Source organism: Gorilla gorilla, chromosome 4 (genome assembly GCF_029281585.2).
Source record: "Gorilla gorilla gorilla isolate KB3781 chromosome 4, NHGRI_mGorGor1-v2.1_pri, whole genome shotgun sequence".
NCBI lineage: Eukaryota > Metazoa > Chordata > Mammalia > Primates > Hominidae > Gorilla > Gorilla gorilla.
In genome coordinates, this window is record NC_073228.2 from 41,807,064 (window position 1) to 41,831,223 (window position 24,160).

The following is a 24,160-nucleotide window of genomic DNA, read 5'->3' on the forward strand; positions in this document are numbered from 1 at the left end:
GCCATATGGTCTCCCTTGCAGGGCAGCTGGGAGACCCCTGATCTTCAGAGGCTGGCACTCTGCAAACTGCAGTGCAGGGTGTGCAGCGGGCAAGGTGCCTCCCTCCCCATCCTGGAGAGCTGCTGTCCTGGCCTCCTCTCTGGCCTGCAGGGGAGTCTGCTGGCAGGGCCACCAGCTGCTCCCTGGAGAGGCCCACCTGTGCCAGCCACCCTTGCCAGGGTAAACAGGGCACTAAGTGTCTGGGCTGGTGCCTGCCTCAGGCTGGGCATTGCTTCTCCACACAGGGCTCAGCTCCCAGTTGTGGCTTGGGTTGCCTCCTCCAGCTAAATGACAGGCCTGATGCCCCAGGCCCCATAAACAGTGTTTTCTTGGGAGGTGGGGATCATGGGGGCTGCTGAGCAGACAGATAATCAAGTTGGATTGGGAAGACAGCATGTTGCCTCCTCTAAGGCGGGGAAGGCTTTTGTGACCCTCTCCCAGTGCTGCGGGGTCCTTGCCCCTTTTGGGTGACACTGGTTGAATCCTCTGTTATTCTCCCAACACATACACACATACTCACACTCACACACCACCAGCCCTCCGCTCCAGGTTGTCAGCATCAATTTACTTGTGAGTGCAAACAAGCGGTGGCTGGGATCTGGTCAGCTGGTCCTGTGCTGTGCATCCCCTCTGTTCACAATCCAAGGCTGAAGCCCGCAGAGGTTGGGCCCCGTCTCTAAATCGCTGCATGACGGTGTGCACTTGGATGTGTACCTGGCCCTCCAGACACTGTGATGCTGCCACCCAGCCCTGCCCCATTCCCTGGACATCTCTGTGGCCGGCTCTTTCTCGGTCCACCTCCTTGCCGCCCCCTCCGCCCTCCCCTCCCTGTGGCTGACTCAGAGTGAGAGGAGCCTCTGGTTCCTCAGCCCTGCCTCTGACTCCCCTCCAGGCTCCTAACCCCAGCGCAACCTCACAGAGAGGAGGAGCCCTAGCTCCACCCCCCTGAAGCAAAGCCCCCTCAAGGGGCCGGGAGGAGCGGGCAGGTAGAGGCTGGACCTGGGGGAGCCAGGTCTGCTGGCCAAGGAGCAGGCTTCCAGGGAGGGCACTGAGCAGGGGCCAGGCTGCCTGAAATAGAGGGGCGTGCAAGGATGGCAGGGAGCAGGAGGACGCTCTGCAGACACCTGAGCCCGCCAGCAGCCGGGGAGCAGACATCTGGGCCCAGCCACCCACTGCTTGTCTTGAGGAGGGAGGCAGTGGAGGAGCGGCGGGTGTCCTCCTGGGCAGCCAGCAGAGGCCCTGCCCCCACTTCACTGCGGTGGGGTGGAGAGCAGAGAGAGCGGTGTGGTGCGGAGCCCACAGGGCTACCCCAGCGGGCCCTGTGGGTAGGAAGGGGGTGCTGCCATCCTGGGGCTCTGGAAGCACCCCTTCCCCACTCTCCCTCCCTCTGTCATTGCCCACCTCTGTTTCTGTCTCTGTCCTTCACTCTGCCGCTTCTTTGTGTGTGCCTGTCTTTCTCTATCTTCCACTCTCTTCTCCCTTTTCTCCTCTCCCTCCCCCTCTCTCTTTTCCCTAAGGGGAGCAGCTCCAGTATCTGGGGCCAGCTTCCCAGAATGGAAGGTGGCTTTGTCCAGGGAGAGGGAGGCCCCTGACCCAAGCCTGTGGTCTCAAAACAGCCACATCCAGCTCACCACTTCTTTGCCCAGACCCTCCTGCAGGACCTCTCTGTGCCTGGGAGTCCTTGAAGCCAGAGCCCATTCTGCTTTGCCAGGTGGTATGGGAGCCCCAGTGCCCCCATATTCAGAACTGCTTGTCTCAGCAACGGGGATGAAGGCAATCTCTCTCTCTCTTCTCTCTCTCTCTCTCTCTCTATCTCTCTGTCTCTCTCATCCCCAAGAAGGCAATGCTCTGGGTGGCTGAGAGGCTGGAGTCTGAGCCCCATCGCTGGGTGACCAGATACCCCGTGTGCCCAGGACAGTTCAGATCTATGTCATTGCCTGGGTGTAACTGCTACGAGCAACTCAAAGTATCCTAGTCTGGACTAAAAATTATATCCCCCATGGCCAGTTAGACCCTGGCAAAGCTCACGGCCTCTCCCACTCCCTTTACCCTCCCAGGAGAGCTGTATAGCCTGCTTGGGCCTCACTCAAGGACAACAGGGCCAGAGAGCAAACAGGGGAGCAGGAGCTGTATAAATAGCCCATTTTGGGGGAGCCCCCCCAGCATGGTGTCGGGTGGGTCTGCTTGCTGGAGAGGGAGGAAGGAGAGTTGTGGTTGCCCCCAAGCAGCATGTAATTTAGGATTTATTTTGGGGCACTCTCTATAGCTCGGGGTGGAGCTGAAGTTAATTTAAAGGTTTAATGGGGTCGGGGGCTGGATGGGGAGGAGGAGAGGGAAGCCCTTCCACATTTGGCCTGGCTGGGAAGGGGGTCCTTTCCCAGTTGCCTGCCAACTTCTATCCCTGGGTCTGTTCCTGGGAGGTTTCTAGGACACCTCAGCTCTTGTTCCCAGATGCTCCATGCCTCTCCCTGAGTCTCAGGGTGCTTCTAGCCTGATGGAGAAGCTGGTTCTACCTTTGTCTGATGGAGGAGGCACAGGCTCTGCCCTCAGGGAGCCCTCAGTCTGAGGGGAGAGAGGACACAAGCCCAGCCTTCAGAGTGGCCAGTCATGATGGCATCCCCCATCATGATTTTAATTTTTAGTCTTTACTTGTTCACGACTCTATATCTGTGTCTCTTCCTGGAACTTAAGATCCGCGACAGCAGGGACTTCTATCTGCCTCTCACAGCATCTTCAGCACTTGTCTAGCACCAAGCAAGCAATATTTCCTGAATGAATGAATGAATGAACTGGGAAACGGCACCAGATCTGAAAGCCCCACGTCAAGAGGCAGCAGTGGATAAACTCTAAAGTCCTTCCACATTCCAGCCTGTGTGATGTGGCCCTCCACCTTGCCGCCTCCCACCCCTCTGGCCACACTCTTCAGCCACCAGCCACTATGAGCACTGGCTGCCCTGGTGTCAGCCCCAGTTCCCGCCTCCACCCCTTTCCTCACCGCACTCCCTCTTCCTGCAACTGCCTTTGCTCCCATTGCCACATGACTAAATCCTGCCAGTCCTTCAAGGCCCTATGCAGAGTCACCTCCAGGAAGCCCACTCAGATCCCTCCACTGGATCTAAACATCCATAGCTTTTTCTCTGGGCCTCTTCTCTCACTGTGTCTGCATAGGCCTGCTGGGGTCATGGCTTCTCTCCCTTTTATGCCATAAGGCCCTGGGGGCCAGGATTGCCTGCAGTTGCCCTGGAGGCCAGTACCTTGTGGTGGCTCCATTGGAGGAAGTGTGAGCTGCTCAGTAGGCAGGTGGTCGTGTGTGCTCCTCTTTGCCCCAGCTTCTGGAAGCGCTGGGTGAGTCTCTGGTGAAAGGTGTATGTGGTGGTTGTTGGGGGTGTGGGGGGTGATTTTAGAAGCCAGGGAGGGCAACCAGGACCCCAGTGGGGTGGGAGTAGCACGAAGTTTCCCTTAGAAAGATGTCGAGCCTTCTGGTCTGAGGGACGAGGAGGAGATGGAGAGGAAGAGTACTATAGGGGAAAGACCGGAGGAGGGAGCGTAGAGGGGTGGGCAAGGGCTGGGGGACAGACAGAAGGAAAGGCTGGGGGACAGGGAGAAGCCTCTGGGTCCCTAGAACACATGTCCCTTCTTGGGCCTCACCTGCTTCATCTGTTGCCATTGGCACTGTTGGCTGTGCCTTGTCTAAGACCTCCTCCTGTGAGGCTTCAGGGGCTCTGGCCACTCATTCTCTGGCATCTTTGCAGGCTGTGCCGGCTTCCTCTCTCTCCACCTTCTCCAGGGCGCCTCCATGCGTCCAGCCATCTCATGGGCACCTCCACTTGGATGCCCTGCAGGTGTACCAAATGCAAGTGCAGCAGCAAACTCCCCAGCCCGACGATCAAGCTGAAACCTGGGGCTTTCAGATCTGGTGCTGTTTCCCAGTTCGTTTGTTCATTCATTCATTCATTCGTTCATTCATTCTTCAGAAGCCCAGGAGCCAGCCTGAGCAGATCACTGGCCCCCATACTTCTGCCCATCAGTCACCAAGTCCTCTGGCTTCTGCCTTTTAAATCTCTTATCAGTCTGGCCACCTCTTTCCACCTGGCTGCCACTGGCCTGGGCCCGGCTACCATCACCTCTCACCTGGGCCTCTGTGGCAGCCTTCTAAGAGGTCACTCCACCTCCTTTCTGATCACCTTCCAACCCATCCTCCACAGCCTGCCCAGAAATCTTCCTAAGATGCACCCTAACAGCTCGCGCAGCTCCCAGGACCCTGGCCGCTCCCTCCAGGCCGGATGCTCCCGTGGGCCCTGCCCTAGGCACTCTCTTACCTCTGGGCCTTGGAAATGCTGCTCCCTCTGCCCTCCATGCTCTTCCTCCCGGGCTCCTCCTGGTCACCCCTCACTCTGGGAAGCCTTCTCTATGCCCTTCACACCAGAGGTTGGGTCAGGAGTCCCCTTCCCGGAGCTGCTGTCACCTTAATCTCCCCCATCACAGCACCCAGTATGGTAAATAGCGCCTCACCCTCTTCATCCGGGAGTTCCATCAGAGCAGAGGCCGTAGCAAGGCCTGGGGCAGAGTTTGCTGATGGAACATGCATTTGGGGAGACTGGGAGGGCAAGAGAGAAGAAAACTGAGGGCTTCCTCGAGGGGCCGGGCCTCTAAGGCAGTGCGGCGGGGGACCTCCCAGAGGATGGAGAGGAAGCCTCAGTTGGGGTGGTTGGGTGCTGGCCCTGGGCTCACAGTCAAGGTTGCCCTGTGCCTGCACTGTCCGTGGAGGCAGCCCCCACCCCCACACAAGCTGCTTGTCCTGTGGAGGTTTCCCTCCCCAGGAGACGGAGAGAGTCGGCAGGACTCCCACTGTAGGCCTTGGAGGGAAGAAGGCCTCTGCATCCTGGGGTGGGCCAAGGCTGCCTGCCAGCACCCAGCACCCAGCACCCACTGGCATCTTCCACAGCAGCCTTGGGTCTGCACAAACTGGCTACAAACACATATGACTGCATCTCACTCCAGTCCACAGCCATGCCAAGGAGGAGGATGCTACTCCCTGGGGCCCGCCTGCAGAGAGCCCCACGAGATCTTCCTTGAGGATGTGTTTTCTACCTTGAACATTCACAGGCATTTTACTTCCTACCCCATGCTATGTCCTTGTATGTTTTAGTATCAAAATAATGCTTTCCATCACTTACCATTGGAAAAAAACGGACACTCGAAGAGATAAGGCAAATTATCAGGCCTGAGCTGTTCTTGCCCCTCTTCCTGGGTTTGGAAAGAGCGCAGAACCAGGAGCGATAGGCTTGGGCCCAGGCTTGGCCCTGCAGACGACGATGGCTAAGTCATCCATAGAATGGGCTGGTGAGCCTGCCGTGCCTTGCCTTAGGACGGTGGTCACCACTGAATGGAGCAGTGGGTGTGAAGACTAATGATTCACACATGGAACTTGAGGTGTCGGCTGGCTGCCTGGGGGCTGGGCCCCTCTCCAGGCCCCTCTGAGACTGGAGAAGCTGGAGGGAGCCTGAGGCCGACACCCCCAGCATGGCCGCCACCCAGATTCCCCCGAGCAGGCCGGGGACTGGGGGTCCAGGCAGCAGCTGCCCCCTCCCAGGCTAGAGGAAAGGGTGAGCTCACCCCCTGGCCCAGGCAGAGTGAGGGGGGTAGGAGACATAATTAAAATGCCAGAGGTTAGGAGGTGAAGTTACAATGGAAAGAATGAAGCCCCAGCCCTGCTGCCGCTGCTTCTCCCACCCCGCTCCCTTTGCCAAGCCCACATTTGATTTTTATTTCGGGAGCCGCCAGCACAGCACTTGGGAGGGAGTGGAGAAACCTCACTCCGGCTTGCCTTGCCACGTCTGGAGCTGGGGCCACGGAGTGGGGAGGGGGCTCCTAGGACCCAGAGGAAGAGCCCAGAGGCCCCCACCCCAGGACCCAACGTCCTCAGGGATCAGGTGCCAGGGAAGGGTGGCACTTGGGGCAGGGAGTGGGCTTGGGAGGCCAGGAAGAGAGACCTCGAAACAATGAAGGCATTCCTCGATGTTTGCATGAGGCTTTGCGCCTTCACTTTACTCTGGAGGCTGACCCCGGCCTCTTTCCCACTCCCAGCGCTAACTCCGCCTGCCCCCAACACTGGAGACTTTCAGTGCCCACTGGCATGTGCATATTTGTGAAAGGGTTGCTGTGTGGCCCTGGGGAAGTTACTACCCCTCTCTGGACCTCAGTCTTCTCTCTGTGAAATGGGCAGGTTGGCAAGATTAGCAGGTTCAAACTGGGCTCTGCAAGGGCGTTGGAGGCCTGGGCTCTGCCCTCTCCTGGCCACCCTTTCCTGAGCACATCTCTTATCTGCCCCTTCTAGGGACTGGGGAGGTGGAGGCAGCCGTTGGCCCATCCCCTGAGCCCCCGCCGCCCCCATGCAGACGGGAGCTGCTGGGGCCAACTCACATTTTCCTGCTCTCGGCTTTCTCCTCTGCCCATAATGCACTCCAGATGGTCTCTCCATCGGAGAGCCGAGGCAGCGGATTCCAGAGGGAAAGAGGTTGGGCTCCTCTTTCCACCGGGATGGAGAGGGCTGGGGTGAGGGCCCTCTGAAAAAATGGGGTGGGGGTGGGTCCAGCTCCACAAGAGGAGGGTAGGTGGAGGGGAGATCTCCCAAGGCACTCCACTGTGCCACAGAGATAGGCCACAGCCCAAAGACCTCCTGGGTTCCCCCAAGGCTGTCTCCCTGTGGGGCAGCCCCACCCAGGAGCTGCTCAGGGGCTCCCGGGCCCTGGGGTGGAGGGGAAAAAGGCCTGCCTTTTCCAGTGTTTGGGAAAGAGCCAGACACAACTGGGTTCAAATCCCAGCCCTGCCACGTAGAGGCTGTGTAGCCCCTTGAGTGGGGCACCTGACTTCATGGAGCCTCAAGTCCCTCACCTGTAAAATGGGATGGGGCCAGGCATGGTGGCTCACCCCTGTAATCCCAGCACTTTGGGAGGCCGAGGTGGGTGGATCATTTGAGGCCAGGAATTTGAAACTAGCCTGGACAACATAATGAGGCCCTTCCTCAAAAAAAATACATGAGTTAGGTGTGGTGGCTTGTGCCTGTAGTCTTAGGTACTTGGGAGGCTGAGGCAGGAGGATTGCTTGAGCCTAGGAGTTAGAGGGTGCCTTCAGTTATGACTGCGCCGCTGCACTGGAGCCTGGGCAACAGAGCAAAACCGTGTGTGTTAAAAAAATTTTTGTAAATAGGATGGCTAATACTGACCTTGGGGTGTCTGTGAGGGCCACATGGGATGATGTACAGAAAAGGCTTCTCATGTCCCTGGATGTTCAGGAAATATCCAGCAGTTGCCTGTGGAACCCTCCCCTCCTAGTACACAGCTCACCTCCCACTTAGGCAAAGTCTGAATGCTGAGAAAGCCTGTCCCAGGTCTGACTCGGCCCCCTCCTGCTGCAGCTTGACAGCACTTCCTTGGAAGACCCTCGGGGGATTTTAAATCACCCTTGGGAGACTGCTCTAGAGACAGGCCCGGGAAGGGAGGGTGCTACGAGCCTGAGGCTGAACCCAAACCCAGTCCGACCTCCTCCCTGGCCCGGCCCCTCCACTTCAGCTGAGGCAGGACTTCCCACTGGGCCTAGAGAGCCACGTCGAAGTAAGAGGGCTGGGAAGGGGGTTGTGAGCAGGGGGCAGCCTCTCCCCGGCCAGGCCCCGCCTGCCCCTGGACTTCCCTGCCAGGACAGCCTCCCAGCCACGCTCACCCTCTCCGCCTCAGCAGTACCAGGGGGAGCGCTTCGATTTTTCCACCAGAGGAGCCAAGAGCGAATGAGAAACAAATCCAGCCCGACTGCCTGTCCCACTGCCTGCCCCTGCAGTGCATGGAGGGAGGGGAGAGTGAGCCCCCAGCCCTTTCCCTGCCTCCATTCCTAGGCACCAGCACCCAGGGGCGAAAGAAGTCTCAGCCGCCTGGTTAGAGGGCGGGCAGTGGGTGCAGGACCTCCCTGGCCCACACCCACCATAGGGCGGAAAGTCTGGGGCCTGGGCTTATTGCTCCCCACCCCAGCCTTGGACAAGAATAAACACTGGAGGCTGCCGCCCCACTCCCCATTGCAAGTCTTGGGCTGGGGCCTCCATGTTGCGGGGGAGGGACAGAGTTGGATGGGGGTACAGTCACTGCTCTCAGATGGCCCCAGCTAGATAAAGAGATGGGGCCTCCATGACGCCTCCCGCTCTTCTCACTGAACTCTTTCCCCGCGGAGGGTCCCTCCCTTCACTGAGCCTCTTCCCCACATTTGGCCCCCTCCTCCACCTGAGCCCCAGTCCCTCACTGCATCCCATCCCTTCTCCATCTGCCCACACCACCGGGGCTGCCCTGCCCCTCTCCAGCTTCTCCACAGGGAGGTAGGTAGGACCTTACCACAATCCTATACCCCCAACAAGCAAGCTTGCTGGCTTCCCCCCACCCCCACCTGCAACCCCTGCTGTCCCCCAGGCTCAGAAGGCCCTACCCTCCTGCTCTGCCACCCACAGTCCCTGTTCTCCCTGGGCTGCCTCCACCTCCCACGTGATGAACTTCCTTCCCATCCACCCACAAATACACACTAGTGTCCCCCTACCATCCTGTGCTCCTGAGCCCCCAAATCACCTCTGGGCTCTCTCCTCCCCACCCCAGCCTCAATTTTTTTACAAGCACGGTCTCTACTTCCATCAATGTGGCTTACAGGTGAGACCCTGGAAAGAGCCACACCCAGGAATAAGGGCAAACTGGACCTAGACCAGATTCACTGCATCAAGATGACTTCCCTGTATCCTATCTGGCTACCAGGAGGCGATCAAATTCTCCCTGAAAGAAGATGACATCAGCCACAGCCTCTACAGTCTGTCACCCGCAACATCCAACATTCCACAAAATTTGGCCAGGCAGCTCTCTTCCTCTTCCTCCTCCTCTTTCTTCCCCACCTTCTTCCTCCTCTCCTCCTTCGTTTTCTTCTCTATTTCTTCTCCCTTTTCCTTCTTCTTTCTCCTCCTCTTCTTCCCCTCCTCCTCCTCCTCCTCCTTTTTCTTCTTCCATTTCTTTTCCTTTCCTTCCCTTCAAAAACAATTCAGTCTTCTGGTTGACATTAAACACAACAAAACAAAAACAATTCAATCCAGAAGATATTGGGGAGGGTGGAGTAAGCAGGGGTCCCCAGGGGTAGGGTGGATGGGAGATGCAGTGGCTCAGCAAATGGTTCTGGAGCTCAAGTTAAGTGAGGAGGGTGTTTCCGATGTTGGGGGTGGCCAGAGCAGGAGAAAGAGGGGCAGAGGAGGACATCCAAGTGGGAGAGCAGCCCAGTGTGGGATGTTAAAACCCAAGCAAGGTAGGGAGGATGTCCACTTGGGTCCCAGCTCAGCAAGGGAGAGTGAGTCATGAGAAAGGTGAAGAGGGCATCTGGCCAGGGTAGTGGCCAAGCCCCAAGAAGGGGAGTTCAAGGGGGATGAGAAGGGCATTCCTGCAGGAGTGGGCAGGGCATCCAGGGGGAGCTCGATGTGCAACCTCAGAGCCTGAGTGGAGGAGCACGTCCATGTGGGGAGGTGGGGGTAGGGTGGCCCCAGGCAGAGTGTCAGAGCCCACGAAGGCTGAGGGTTGCTTCCGTGTGGGTAAAGACGTGGCATGCTGGAGTCTGAGGGACAAAGAGGCATCCATGTGGTGGGCTGGCCCAGGGCAGGGTGTCAGAGCCCAAGATCGCTGAGGAGGGTCTGGGTGGGGTGGAGGGCATGGGATATCGGTTGCCGTGGAGGCTAAAGCAAATCCATCTTGGATACTAATCTGCCATGTTGACTTCTGAGTAACCCCAGTTCCAGGGATGCCTCTAAGATATCTACTTTAACTACTGTTAGCTAAATCTTGCCCTTAGGCATCTTCACATAGCATTCTTGCCTTTCCCCAGGGGGCCGATTTCAACTGTCCTAACATTGCCACCCTGTGGTATACAAGCCCTGGGGTTGGGGGCAACAGTGTGGGGATCCGCCATTTTGCTTGCTGATGTCAGACGTGACTTCTCATTTTAATTCCTTGTTAAATGTTTCTTTCTGAGAAACTGGGTTTGTCAGCCTCTTTCTTTAGCCTCTCAGCTTCCTCACTTTTGGGAATAGCTTCCTTACCTTTGGGGATAGGTTTGCCTGGACCTGCCCACTGCAGAACAGTTATATTCAGTGGAACTGACCCAGTGAGAAAAAGTGAGCTAGGTTTCTCACTGTTGGCAAAGAGGATTATAATATGGAAAAGAAGCCTGGGTGCAGGGGCTTATGCCTGTAATCCCAACACTCTGGGAGGCCAAGATGGGCAGATCATTTGAGCCTAAGAGTTCAAGACCAGCCTGGGCAATGTGGTGAGACCTTGTCTCTACAAACAATACAAAAAATTTGCTGGACGCAGGGGTACGTTCCTGTAGTCTCAGCTACTCAGAAGGCTGAGGTGGGAGGATCGCTTGAGCCCAAGAGGTCAAAGCTGAGGTGAGGCATGATCAGGCCACTGCATTCCAGCCTGAGTGACAGAGTGAGACCCTATCTCGAAAGAAAAGAGAAGAGAAGAGGAGGAGGAAACAAGAATGAACTCTCTGATGTTCTCACCTGTAATCCTATACACCTGGATTGGAATTGGAGGTAATGGGAAGAACTCATTATTTCCAAAATACATGGAGAGATGTAGAGGCTGGGTGCAGTGGCTCATGCCTATAATCCCAACACTTTGGGAGACCGAGGTGGGAGGATCACTTGAGACCAGGCATTTGAGACCATCTTGGGTAACATAGTGAGATCCCATCTCTACAAAACAAGAATAAACAAAATAGCCAGGTGTAGAAATAAATATTGATGCAAATGCATGTATGTATGTGTTTATGTTGTGTGTGCATGCATCAATGTGTGTATACTTATGTGTATACGTACAGATATTTTCTGGCTTTATCCATTGAGAGGGCCTGGGAGCCATGACATATTAATAATAATGAGTGTAGCTAGCACCCAAGCCTTTTTTTTTTTTTTTGGAGTGTGGTGGCACAATCTCGGCTAACTGCAACCTCCACCTCCCTGGTTCAAGTGATTCTCCTGCCTCAGCCTCCCAAGTAGCTGGGATTACAGGAACCTGCCACCAAGCCCGGCTAAATTTTATATTTTTAGTAGATACAGGGTTTCACCATGTTGGCCAGGATGGTCTCTATCTCTTGATCCACCCGTGATCCACCCGCTTCAGCCTTCCAAAGTGCTGGGATTACAGGCATGAGCCACCACGCCCAGCGCCTTTTTTTTTTTTTTTTAAATCAGCTTACATCATGCTTTGATAGCACCCAAGTCTTTTTTTTTTTTTTTTTTTGAGAAGGAGTTTCACTCTTGCTGCCCAGGTTGGAGTGCAATGGCATGACCTTGGCTCACTTCAACCTCCGCCTCCCTGGTTCAAGCGATTCTCCTGCCTCAGCATCCTGAGTAGCTGGGATTACAGGCATGTGCCACAACGCCCGGCTAATTTTGCATGTTTAGTAGAGACGGGGTTTCAGTATGTTGGTCGGGCTGGTCTCGAACTCCCAACCTCAGGTGATCTGCCTGCCTCAGCCTCCCAAAGTGCTGGGATTATAGGCGTGAGCCACCGCACCCGCCGATAGCACCCAAGTCTTAATGTCTAAATGCCATTGTCCACTGGAGGAAACCAGGGCTCCTTAGCAAAATGGCTAATTACAGGGATAAGGCAGGGAAAGTACAAGATAAGCCTGAATCCTCTTGTGCCAGAAAATAAAGTGCTCAGAAATGATTAACCAGAGTGATCATAGGAACCAGCAATTCCATTCCTAAGGATACCCAAGAGAAATGAAAACATATGTTTGTACAAAACTTGTGCAGGCTTACCTTGTTTTATTGCACTTCATTTTAGTGTGCTTCGCAGATAATGCAGTTTTCACAAATCGAAGGTTAGCGCCAACACTGCACTGAGCAAGCCTATTGGCTTCATTTTTCCAACAGCATGTGCTCACTTTGTGTCTCTGTCACTTCCGGTAATTCTCAGAATATTTCAAACTTTTTCATTAGTACTGTATCTATCTGTTATGATGATATGTGATCAGTGGTCTTTGATGTTACTATTGCAATTGTTTTGGAATTCCATGAACCATGCCCGTAGAAGATGACAAGCTTAATCAGTCAATGTTGTGTGTGTTCTGATTGCTCCGTCAACCAGCCATTTCTCCATCTCTCTCCCTCTCTTTGACCTCCCTGTGTCCTGAGACAAAACACTATTGAAATCAGGCCAGTTAATAACCTTACAATAACCTCTAAATGTTCAAGTGAAAGGAACAATCACACATCTCTCACTTTAAATCAAAGCTAAAAATTATTAAACTCATTAAGAAAGGCATGTTGAAAGCTGAGACAGGCCAAAAGCTAGGCCTCTTGTGCCAAATGGTTAGCTAAGTTGTGAATGCAAATGAGTTCTTGAAGAAAATTAAAAGTACTACTCCAGTGAACACACGAATGATAAAAAACTGAAATAGCCTTATGCTGCTGATATAGAGAAAGGTTTAGTGATAGAAGATCAAACAGCCACAACATTCCCTTAAGCCAAAGCCTAATCCAGGGCAAGGCCTCTTCAATTCTATGAAGGCTGAGAGAAGCGAGGAAGCTGCAGAAGAAAAGTTACAAGTTACCAGCGGTTGGTTCATGAGGTTTAAGGAAATAAGCTGTCTCCAAAACATAAAAGTACAAGGTGAAGCAGCAACTGCTAATGGAGAAGCTGCAGCAAGTTATTCAGATCTAGCTAAGATCATTGATGAAGGTGAAGGTGGCTACACTAAACAACAGACTTTCTTTTGATTTTGCTTTTTTTTTTTTTTTTTTTTGAGATGAAGTCTCGCTCTGTCGCCAGGCGGAAGTGCAGTGGTGCAGTGGCATGATCTCGGCTCACTGCAACCTCCGCCTCCTGGGTTCAAGCGATTCTCCTGCCTCAGCCTCCCAAGTAGCTGGGACTACAGGTGCACGCCACTACACCCAGCTAATTTTTGTATTTTTAGTAGAGGTGGGGTTTCACCATGTTGGCCAGGATGGTCTTGATCTTCTGACCTCGTGATCTGCCCACCTCGGCCTCCCAAAGTGCTGGGATTACAGGCATGAGCCACTGTGCCTGGTTCCCAGACTTTCGATGTAGATAAAACAGCCTTCTATTGGAAGAAGATGCTACCTAGGACTTTCATAGCTAGAGAGGAGAAGGCAATGCTTGGTTTCAAAGCTTCAAAAGACAGGCTGACTTTCTTGTTAGGGACCAATGCAGCTGATGACTTTAAGTTGAAGCCAATGCTCAATTACCATCGCAAAAACCCTAGGGTTGTTGTCTGGGTGCAGTGGCTCATGCCTGTAAACCCAGCACTTTGAAAGGCCAAGGCAGGTGGATTGCCTGAGGTCAGGAGTTCGAGACCAGCCTGGCCAACATGGTGAAACCCCATCTCTACCAAAAAATACAAAAATTAGCTGGGGGTGGTGGCCTGCACCTGTAGTCCCAGCTACTGGGGAGGTTGAGGTGGTAGGATCTCTTGAAACTGGGAGGCAGAAGTTGCAGTGAGCCGACATCACACCATTGTACACCAGCCTGGGCAATAGAGTAAGACCCTGTCTCGAAACAAAAAACAAAAAATCCCAAGCCCTAGTCTTGTTAAGAATGATGCTATATCTACTCTGCCTGTGGTCTAGGAATTGAACAACAAAACCTGGATGACAGCACATCTGTTTACAGAAACGTTTACTGAATATTTTAAGCCCATTGTTGAGGCCTATTGTTTAGAATAAGATTTCTTTCAAGATACTACTGCTCATTGACAATGTACCTGATCACCCAAGAGCTCTGATGGAGATGTACATGGAGATTAATGTTGTTTTCCTGCCTGCGAACACAGCATCCATCTTGCAGCCCACAAAACAAGGAGTAATTTTTACTTTTAAGTCTTATCATTGTAGGAATTTATTTCCTAAAGCTATACGAAATGCCAGAGATAGTGATTCCTCTGCTGGATCTGGGCAAGGTAAAGCTTCTGGAAAGGATTCACCATTCTAGATACCAGGGAGAACATTTATGATTCATGGGAGGAGGTCAAAACACTAACATTAATAGGAGTTTGGAAGAAGTTGATTCCAATCCTAATGAATGCCTTTGAGGGATTCAACACTTCAGTGGAGGAAGTAACTGCAGATGTGGTTGAAATAGCAAGGAACTAGAATTGGTAGTGGAGCCTGATGATGTGACTGAATTGCTGCAATCTCATGGTAAAACTTGCACAGATGAGGAAATGCTTCTTATGGATGAGCCAAGAAAGTGGGTTTTTGAGATGGAATCTATTCCTGGGGAAGATGCTGTGAACATTGTGGAAACAACAACAAAGGATTTAGAATATTTCATAAACTTAGCTGATAAAGCAGCAGTAGGGTTTGAGAGAATTGACTACAATTTTGAAAGAAGTTCTACTGGTGTAAAATGCTTTCAAATAGTGTCACATGTTACAGAAAAATCTTTCTCGAAAGAGTCAATCGATGTAGCAAACTTCACTGTTGCTTTATTTTAAGAAATTGCCAATTGCCACAGCCACCCCAACCTTCAGCAGCCACCACCCTGACCAGTCAGCAGCTATCACCATGGAGGTAAGACCATTCATCAGCAAAAAGATTATGACTTGCTGAAGGCTCAGGTGATTGTTAACATTGTTAACTTTTTTTTTTTAAGCAATAATGTATTTTCTTTCTTTCTCTTTCTTTCTTTCTTTCTTTCTTTCTTTCTTTCTTTCTTTCTTTCTTTCTTTCCTCTCCTTCCTTCCTTCATTCTTTCCTTCCTTCCTTTCTTTCTTTTTTTTAAATAGAGATGAGTTCTCACTATGTTGCCCAGGGTGGTCTTGATTTCCTGAGTTCAAGTGATCCTCCCACATTACTTTTTTTTTTTTTTGAGACAGAGTCTCACTCTGTCGCCCAGGCTGGAGTGCAGTGGTGCGATCTTGGCTCACTGCAACATTCGCCTCCTGGGTTCAAGCGATTCTCCTGCCTCAGCCTCCTGAGTAGCTGGGATTATAGGTGTACATCAACATACCTGGCTAATTTTTCTATTTTTAGTAGAGACGGGGTTTCACCATGTTGGCCAGGCTGGTCTCGAACTCCTGGCCTCAAGTGATCTGCCAGCCTTGGCTTCCCAAAGTCCTGGGATTATAGGAGTGAACCACTGTGCCTGGCCAAACATAACTTTTATATGCACTGGGAAACCAAAGTACTCACGTGACTCACATTATTGCAATGTTCGCTTTATTGTGGCAATCTGGAACTGAATTGGCAATATCTCTGAGGTATGCCTGTATGTGAATTTTTATAACATTATTCATAATAGCCACAAGTTAGAAACAACCCCCATGCCCAGCAATGGATGGATAAACAAAATATAGTACAGTCTTACAATGGAATATTATTCAGCCATAAAAAAGGATGAAGTAATTGTACATGCTACAACCTGGATAAACCTCAAAAACGTTATGCTAAGTGAAAGAAGCCAGTTACCAAAGACTACATATTGTATGATTCCATTTATATTAACTATGTAGAATAAGGAAATATACAGAGACAGAAAGTAGATCAGTAGCTGCCAGGGGCTGGAGTGGGTGGGAGGATAGGGGGATGATAGCTAAATGTTACAAGACTTGTTTTAGAGGTAATGAAATTGTTCTAAAATTGGCTGTGATGACAGTGGCACATATCTGTGAATACACTTAAAACCATTGAATTGTACACTTTAAATGGGTGAATTGTAACATACATGAATTATACCTCTATAAAGCTGTTCAAAAAAAAAAAAGAAAAGAGAAGTGCTCAAAGAATGAGCAATGGAGACATGTCAAAACAATACGGAAGCCAGCTAGAAGGGGCTTCCACTGGCTGGAGCTGGAAAGTTTGAGCATCACAATAAATAATAATATCAATGGATTATAATTTACAGAATAAAATAGGAATCCATGACTCTATACTGTTGTAAATACATGAATACGTGAGATGTTTGTTGAGGAATGGGCTATTTACTTATTCTCAAAGCACCTTATCACAAAATACTTATTAATTACAAAGAGAAAATCAGTAACTTTGCAGGGGAGAAACCTATCAGACACCACCTTAATCAAATGACCAAAGTGGACATCAACAGCAATGGGATAAATTAGAATTATGTACCATCTATAGGATGCAGTGAGAAAGACAGCATCACTTCTGTGATATTCCTGCACACAATACATAACCTGAATCTAATCATGGAGAAACACTGAATGAGCCCAAATTAAGGGGCATTCTAGAAAATAACTGGCTCATAATCTATAAAAGTGTCCTCGAAGTTAAGAACAGATTAAAAAACTGTTCCAGATTTAAAAAGACCAGAGATAACTGAGAACTACATGGAATATGTGATACTGTACTGGATCCTTTTGCCATAAAAACATTATTGGGCATGCTGGTGAAATTTGAATAGTCTGTGCTGTGGATTAGCTGGCAGTAATCTACCAGTGTTAATTTCCTGATTTTGATGGTAGTTTTATGGTTACCTAGGAGGATGTCCTTGTTCATAGGAATTACAAATTGAAGTGTTTGAGTGGTGACGGCAACTTAATCTCAAATGATTTCAGGAAAAATGTTCTTTGTACTATAGTTGTGATCTTTCTGTACATTTGAGACTGCTTCAAAATTAAAAAAAATTCTACTATGACTTAGAAGGGATTGAAAAAAATCCAAGCATGTGAAGAAGAAACTGGACTAATACTTGAAAACCAAGAGAAAAGCAAACCATAGAAAATACAATCTCACAGGAGATCCAGATACTGGAGTTATCAGTTGGAGTTTTGAACTAACTATCATTACTTTGTACAAGAAAATAGATGAAAAGCTGGATAGTTTCACCAGATCATTGGAATTAATAGAAAATGAAAAATCAAGTGGAGTCCTAGAGTGGAAAAAAATATAATAACTGAAATTGAGCATTCATTTCACAGGACTAAAGGCAGATTAGATAGAGCAGAAGAGGGAATTAGTGAATCGGAAGACAGGTCAGTAGAAACTACTTCGATTGTAGCATAGACAGAAAAAGGGTAGAGAACACAAAAATGTCATTAATATTATATGCAGCACAATAAAAACTTCTGTCATAGGTATTTCTGGAGTCCAAAAAGGAGAAGAGAGAGAGAATGGGGTAGAGACAATATTACTGGCCAAAATTTTTCTATAACTAACACAAGACATCAAGCTAAACAGGTTTAATGCAAAGAAATCATACTTAGGCACATTGTACTTAAACTGCAAAATATTAAATTCAAAGGGAAAAATCTGGAAAGCACCAAGAAAACAAAAGCATATTCCTCCAAAGAAACAACCATAGACTGACAAATTGAAATTATATTTGAGATGAAAATCACAAAATCTAAATATAGATTTTTTTTTAAAACCTAGCCCAGGTTGAAGTGCAGTGGTGTGATCTTGGCTTACTGCAACCTCTGCCTCCCGGGTTCAAGTGAGTCTCGTGCCTCAGCCTCCTGAGTAGCTAGTGAAATTCCTGAGGTCAGGAGTTTGAGACCAGCCAACATGGTGAAACCCTGTCTCTATTAAAAATACAAAAATTACAAATATAAAAATTAGCCAGGCTTCGTGGTGGGCAGCTGGATAGTTTCACCAGACAATTAGAATTAATAAAAAATGAAGAATCAAGTGGAGTCCTAGAGTGGAAAAAAATATAGTAACTGAAATTGAGAATTTATTTAACAGGACTAAAGGCAGATTAGATAGAGCAGAAGAGGGAATGGATTCCTGTTTCACCAATTTTCCTTTTTCTCTCTATGCTACAATCAAAGTGTTTTCTACTGACCTGCTTCCAATTCACTAATTCCCTCTTCTGCTCTATCTAATCTGCCTTTTGTCCTGTGAAATAAATTCTCAATTTCAGTTATTATATTTTTTCTCCACTCTAAGACTCCACTTGATTCTTCATTTTTTATTAATTCCAATTATCTGGTGAAACTATCTGGGTGCCACCTTCAAGCCTGGCTAATTTTTGTATTTGTAATTTTTGTATTTTTAGTAGAGACAGGGTTTCACCATGTTGGCCCAGCTGGTCTCAAACTCCTGACCTCAGGTGATCTACCTGCCTCGGCCTCCCAAAATGCTGGGATTACATGCATGAGCCACTGTGCCTGGCCCTAAATATAATTTGAATGTATTTTGAATGGATGGGATTAACAGCAGATGAAATATCACAGAAGAAAAGGTCAGTAAACGTGAAGATATATGAAGACATTATCAGCAAAAAGTTTCTGAAAGGAAGAACATGGAAAGAAATAACCAAAAACATAACAGAGCCATGGTTATTCCCGGGATATATCAAGTGCTCTCACATACTTGTAGTTGAAGTCCAGAAAGAGAGGAGAAACAGGAAAACAGAAAAATATTTGAAGAAATAATGACCAAAAGTTTTCCAACTTTGATGAAAACTAGAAACTCAAAGATCCAAGAATCTCAATACCAACTATAAAGATAGTAAATGACAGCAAGATTCATTATAATCAAACTGCTGAAAATCTGAGATGATGAGAAAATCTTAAAAGAAGCCAGAGGGAAAAAGACATTGTATATGGAGGGACAAAGATAACAATTATCATGGACTTATTGTCAGAGACAACGTAAGCCAGAAGATAATAGAACACAATTTTTGAAGTTGTGGAGAAAAAAAGTACTCTCAACGTAGATCTCTAACCCAAGTGAAAATATCTTAAAAATGATGGCAAAATAAAGACTTTTTCACACACACAAAGAGTAAGAGACTTTGCCATCAGTTGACCTACACTGTAAGAATGTTAAAGAGACTAGGCATGGTGGCTCACTCCTGTAATCCCAGCACTTTGGGAGGCCAAGGCGGGTGGATCACTTGAGGTAAGGAGTTCAAGACCAGCCTGCCCAACATGGTGAAACCCTGTCTCTACTAAAATACAAAAATTAGCTGAGCGTGGTGGCAGGCACCTGTAATCCTAACTACTAGGGAGGCTGAGGCAGGAGAATTGCTTGAACCCAGGAGGCAGATGTTGCAGTGAGCCAAGATCATGTCACTGCATTCCATCCTAGGGGACAGAGTAAGACTCTGTCTCAAAAAAAAAAAAGAAAAAAAAAGAAATGTTAAAGAAAGTTTTTCAGGCAGAAGGAACATGATACCAGATGGAAACTTGGAGCTACACAAAGAAATAAATAAAACAAGAAATGGAAAATATGTGAGTAAATGTAAAATATATTTTTCTCATTTAAAATTTAGTTTAAAAGATCATCAACTACCTAAAGAAAAAAGCATAACAATGTACTATGGGGTTTATAACATATGTAGAAATAAAATGTATGATAACAATACCATGAAGCATAAAGGGGCGAAAAGAAAATATGCCAGTTTAACCGGGCGCGGTGGCTCACGCCTGTAATCCCAGCACTTTGGGAAGCCGAGGCAGGCGGATCACAAGGTCAGGAGATCAAGACCATCCTGGCTAACACAGTGAAACCCCGTCTCTACTAAAAATACAAAAAATTAGCCGGGCATGGTGGCGGGCGCCAGTAGCCCCAGCTACTTGGGAGGCTGAGGCAGGAGAATGGCGTGAACCCGGGAGGCAGTGCTTGCAGTGAGCTGAGATCATGCCACTGCACTCCAGCCTGGGTGACAGAGCAAGACTCCATCTCAAAAAAAAAAAAAAAAAAGAAGAAGAAAATATGCTAGTTTATGTTTCTAACTTTTACATGATGTGATATAATGTTGTTTGGAGGAAAACTGTGATAAACTAAAGATGCATATTGTAAACCTTAGAGCACGGGTTGGCAAACTTTTCCTGTAAAGGGCCAGATAGTAAATATGTCAGGTGTTGAAGGCCATACAATCTCTTTTGCAACGATTAACTCTACTGTTTTATCAAGAAAGTAGCTGTAGAAAATATTTAAATGAGTGAGCATGGCTGTGTTCCAATAAAACTTTATTTGTGGACTCTGAAATTTGAATTTATGCCATTTTCATATATCCCCAAAATATTATTCTTTTGACTCATTTCAACTTAAAAAAAATTTTTTTTGAGACAGAGCCTTGCTCTGTTGCCCCGGCTGGAGTGCCGTGCCACAATCTCAGCTCACTGCAACCTCCGCCTCCCAGGTTCAAGTGATTCTCACGCTTTAGCCTCCAGAGTAGCTGGGACAAAGGTGTGCACCCCCACACCTGGCTAATTTTTGTATTTTTAGTAGAGACAAGGTTTCACCATGTTGTCCAAGATGGTCTCAAACTCCTGGCCTCAAGGGATCCGCCTGCCTTTGGCCTCGCAGAGTGCTGGGATTACAGGCGTGAGCCACTGTGCCCCCACCCATTTCAACTTTTAAAAAATGTAAAGCATTTTGGGAAGCCAAGGTGAAAGGATTGCTTGAGGACAGGAGTTTGAGGCTGTGGTGAGTTACGATGGCTCTACAGCACTTCACTCAGGGTGAGAGAGTTAAGACTTTCTCTCAAAAACAGCGAGAGAGAGATTCTTTTGCTGTTCGTAAGCATAAGGATCAGGTATTCATGGTCATGTGTAAGACGTGCCTCCCTCCAACCTTGTTACGATGTGGACGTCAGCACATACCCATTTGATGATCTGACATGAGGGGAAAAAAAGTAAAAAGTAGGCTGGGAGCGGTGGCTCAAGCCTGTAACCCCAGCCCTTTGGGAGGCTGAGGCTTGTGGATCACCTGAGGTCAGGAGTTCAAGACCAGCCTGGCCAACATGGAGAAACCCCGTTTCTACTAAAAATACAAAAAAATTAGCTAGGCATGGTGGCGGGCGCCTGTCATCCTAGCTACTCGGGGGGCTGAGGCAGGAGAATTGCTTAAACCCTGGAGGGGTGGAGGTTGCAGTGAGCCAAGATGGCGCCACTTCACTCCAGCCTGGGCAACAAGAGCGAAACTCCGTCTCAAAAAAAAATAAAAATAAAAATAAAAATTATTCTTTTTTTTTTTTTTGAGATGGAGTCTTGCTCTGTCTCCAGGCTGGAGTGCAATGGCGCAGTCTTGGCTTACTGCAACCTCCACCTCCTGGGTTCAACTGATTCTCCTGCCTCAGCCTCCCGAGTAGCTGGGACTACAGGCACGAGCCACCATGCCCGGCTAATTTTTGTATTTTTAGTAGAGACAGGGTTTCACCATGTTGGCCAGGCTGGTCTCGAGCTTTTGACCTCGTGATCCGCCTGCCTTGGCCTCCCAAAGTGCTGGGATTACAGGCGTGAGCCACCTCGCCCGGCCGTAAAACCTATTCTTAACAAATCTCTCAGCCAGAAGAATTTCAAATAACTTACGTAGATAGTCTGCCCTCAACCAGTGGAGCATAACTCCCCGCTCCTTAAATGTGAGCTGGCATAAAGACTTCCTTCGAAAGATTACAGTGTGGAAAGGCAGAAAAATAAGTAAATTTAGAGAAACCTGGCAAACGCTAACCTCAGCTGGGTGATCAAAGTCAATATCAATAATGAGAAGTCAGGCCGGGCGTGGAAGTTGCAGTGAGCCAAGATCGCACCACTGCACTCCAGCCTGGCCACAGAGCGAGACTCTGTCTCAAAAAAACAATAATAATAATAATAATAATAATAATAATAATAATAAGTCAGGTTGTCAGTATGTACTTTTTTTTTTTATTTTTTGAGAGAGGGTCTCCCTCTGTTATCTAGGCTGGACTGCAGTGGTGCGATCTCGGCTCACTGTAACCTCCGCCTCCCAGGTTCAAACGATTCTTCTGCCTCAGCCTCCCAAGTAGCTGGGACTACAGTCCTACTCCATCATGCCCAGCTAATTTTTGTATTTTTAGTAAAGACAGAGTTTCATCATGTTGGCCAGGCTGGTCCTGAACTCCTGACCTCAAGTGATCTACGCGCCTTGGCCTCCCAAAGTGCTGGGAGTACAGGTGTGAGCCACTGCGCCCGGCCTGATGGTATGTATTCTTGACCTGATGTGATGAAAATGGCACTTTTACCTTTGTAGTCTTCCTTCGTAAAACCGATAACCCTAGTTTAACCATGAGAAAAACATGAGGTAAATCCCAAAGGAGGGATGTTCTATAAAATGCCTGACCAATACTCCTCAAAACCATCAAGGTCATTAAAAAAAGGATAGTCTGAGAAACTGTCACAGACTTGAGGAGCCTGAGGAGATATGATGACTAAATAAATGTGATATCTTGGATGGGATCCTGGGTCAGAAAATAGACATTAGGTTAAAACTAAGGCAATCTCCCGAGTGTCCATTCATTGACAGATGAAGGGGTAAACAAAGTGTGCGATATCCATACAATGGAACATTATCCAGTGTTAAAAAGGCAGCTGGGCACGGGGGTTCAGGCCTGTAATCCCAGCACTTTGGGAGGCTGAAGCGGGTGGATCACTTGAGGCCAGGAGCTTGAGACTAGCCTGGCCAACACACTGAAACCCTGTCTCTACTAAAAATAGAAAAAGTTAGCTGGGCGTAGTGGTGCATGCCTGTAATCCCAGCTACTCGGGAGGCTGAGGCAGGAGAATAACTTGAACCCAGGAGGCGGAGGTTGCAGTGAGTCGAGATCGCGCCACTGCACTCCAGCCCGGGGGACAGAGTGAGACTCTGTCTCAAAAAATGAATACATAAAAAATAAATAATAAAAATTAAAAGGAAAGAAATTCTGACACATGCTACAACATAGACATTATTCAAAGTGAAGTAATAAGCCAGTTACAAAAAGACAAAGACTGTTATGATTCCACTTACATGAGACACCTAGGATGTCTAGAGAAACAGAAAGTAGAATCATGGTTGCCAGGGGCTGAAGGCAGGAGGAAATGGAAAATTGTTTAATAGTATAGAGTTTTAATTTTTTAAGATGAAAAAGTTGAGATTGGTCGCACAATGGTGTGAATATGCTTAACACTATTGAGCTCTATACTTAAAAATAGTGAAGATGGTAAATTTTATGTTAAATGTATTATACCACGCTTTAAAAAATACTAAGGAAATCTGGCCAGGTGCTGTGGCTCACACCTGTAATCCCAGCACTTTGGGAGGCTGAGGCAGGTAGATCACTTAAGGTCAGGAGTTTGAGACCAGCCTGACCAACATGGTGAAACACCGTCTCTACTAAAAATACAAAAATTAGCCAGGCACTGTGGCAGGCACCTGTAATCTCAGCTACTTGGGAGACTGAGGCAGGAGAATCATTTGAACCCGGAAGGCAGAGTTTGCAAATAAGCTGAGATCATGCCACTGCACTTCACCCTGGGTGACAGAGTGAGATCCCATCTCAAAAAACAAACAAACAAAATACTAAGAAAATTTGATTAGAGTATGAACTTTAGTTAATAATAATGTATCATTATTGATCCATTAATTGTAACTAATATACTATGCTAATAATAAAGAAAACTGGATACAAGATGTATAAAAATGCTGTACTATGTTCATGATTTTCTGCATGTCTAAAACTGTTCTAAAAATAAAGTTTATAACTAAAAAAAACCCAACATTCATAGCTCATGGACCATAAAAAACAGGCCATGGGACATATGCTTACCACTGCCTTAGAACAAATACTAACAAATTTTAAAGCAGTATAGGTAATTAGACATTAGTAGAGATAAAATAAATATTTTAAAATATTCAATTAATTCAAAAGAAGGCAGAAAAATAGGAAAAAGAAATAAAGTATATATGGGGCTAATAGAAAACAAATAGCAAGATGGTAGATTTAAGCCCAATGATGTTGACAATTACATCAAAAGTAAATTATCTAAATATTCTAAGACCGAATTATCAAACTGGATAAAATAAAACAAAGAACAAGACTCAACTTTATGCTATCTTTAATACGTAAGATTGGCACCTAATAATTTCAGAGAAATGATGGAAACCAGGAGACAATTATATGATGTATTTGAAGGCCAGGCACGGTGGCTTATGCCTGTAATCCCAGACTTTGGGAGGCCAAGGTGGGACGATCACATAAGGCCAGGAGTTTGAGACCAGCCTGGCCAACATGGTGAAATTTCGTCTCTGCTAAAAATACAAAAATTAGCCAGGCATAGTGGCAGGCGCCTGTAATCCCAGCTACTTGAGAGGCTGAGGCACGAGAATTGC

At 48.1% G+C, this 24,160-nt stretch overlaps 1 long non-coding RNA gene, 1 other non-coding gene and 1 pseudogene across 2 annotated transcripts; 2 read left to right on the plus strand and 1 right to left on the minus strand.

The window, feature by feature from the left end:
- Positions 1 to 2,630: 2,630 nt before the first annotated feature.
- On the minus strand, positions 2,631 to 5,392 carry LOC134758451 (uncharacterized). Its single transcript, XR_010133650.1, has 4 exons — positions 5,217 to 5,392; positions 3,688 to 3,875; positions 3,294 to 3,557; positions 2,631 to 2,807 (listed from the first exon to the last, which is right to left on the minus strand). It is a non-coding gene; the product is annotated as an uncharacterized lncRNA (long non-coding RNA).
- A 6,747-nt stretch (positions 5,393 to 12,139) lies between these two features.
- LOC129533528 (tigger transposable element-derived protein 1-like) lies at positions 12,140 to 14,708 on the plus strand (annotated as a pseudogene).
- A 5,848-nt stretch (positions 14,709 to 20,556) lies between these two features.
- On the plus strand, positions 20,557 to 20,665 carry LOC115934883 (small nucleolar RNA U13). The gene has a single exon (XR_004070620.1). It is a non-coding gene; the product is annotated as a small nucleolar RNA U13 (small nucleolar RNA).
- The last annotated feature ends 3,495 nt before the right edge of the window (positions 20,666 to 24,160 follow it).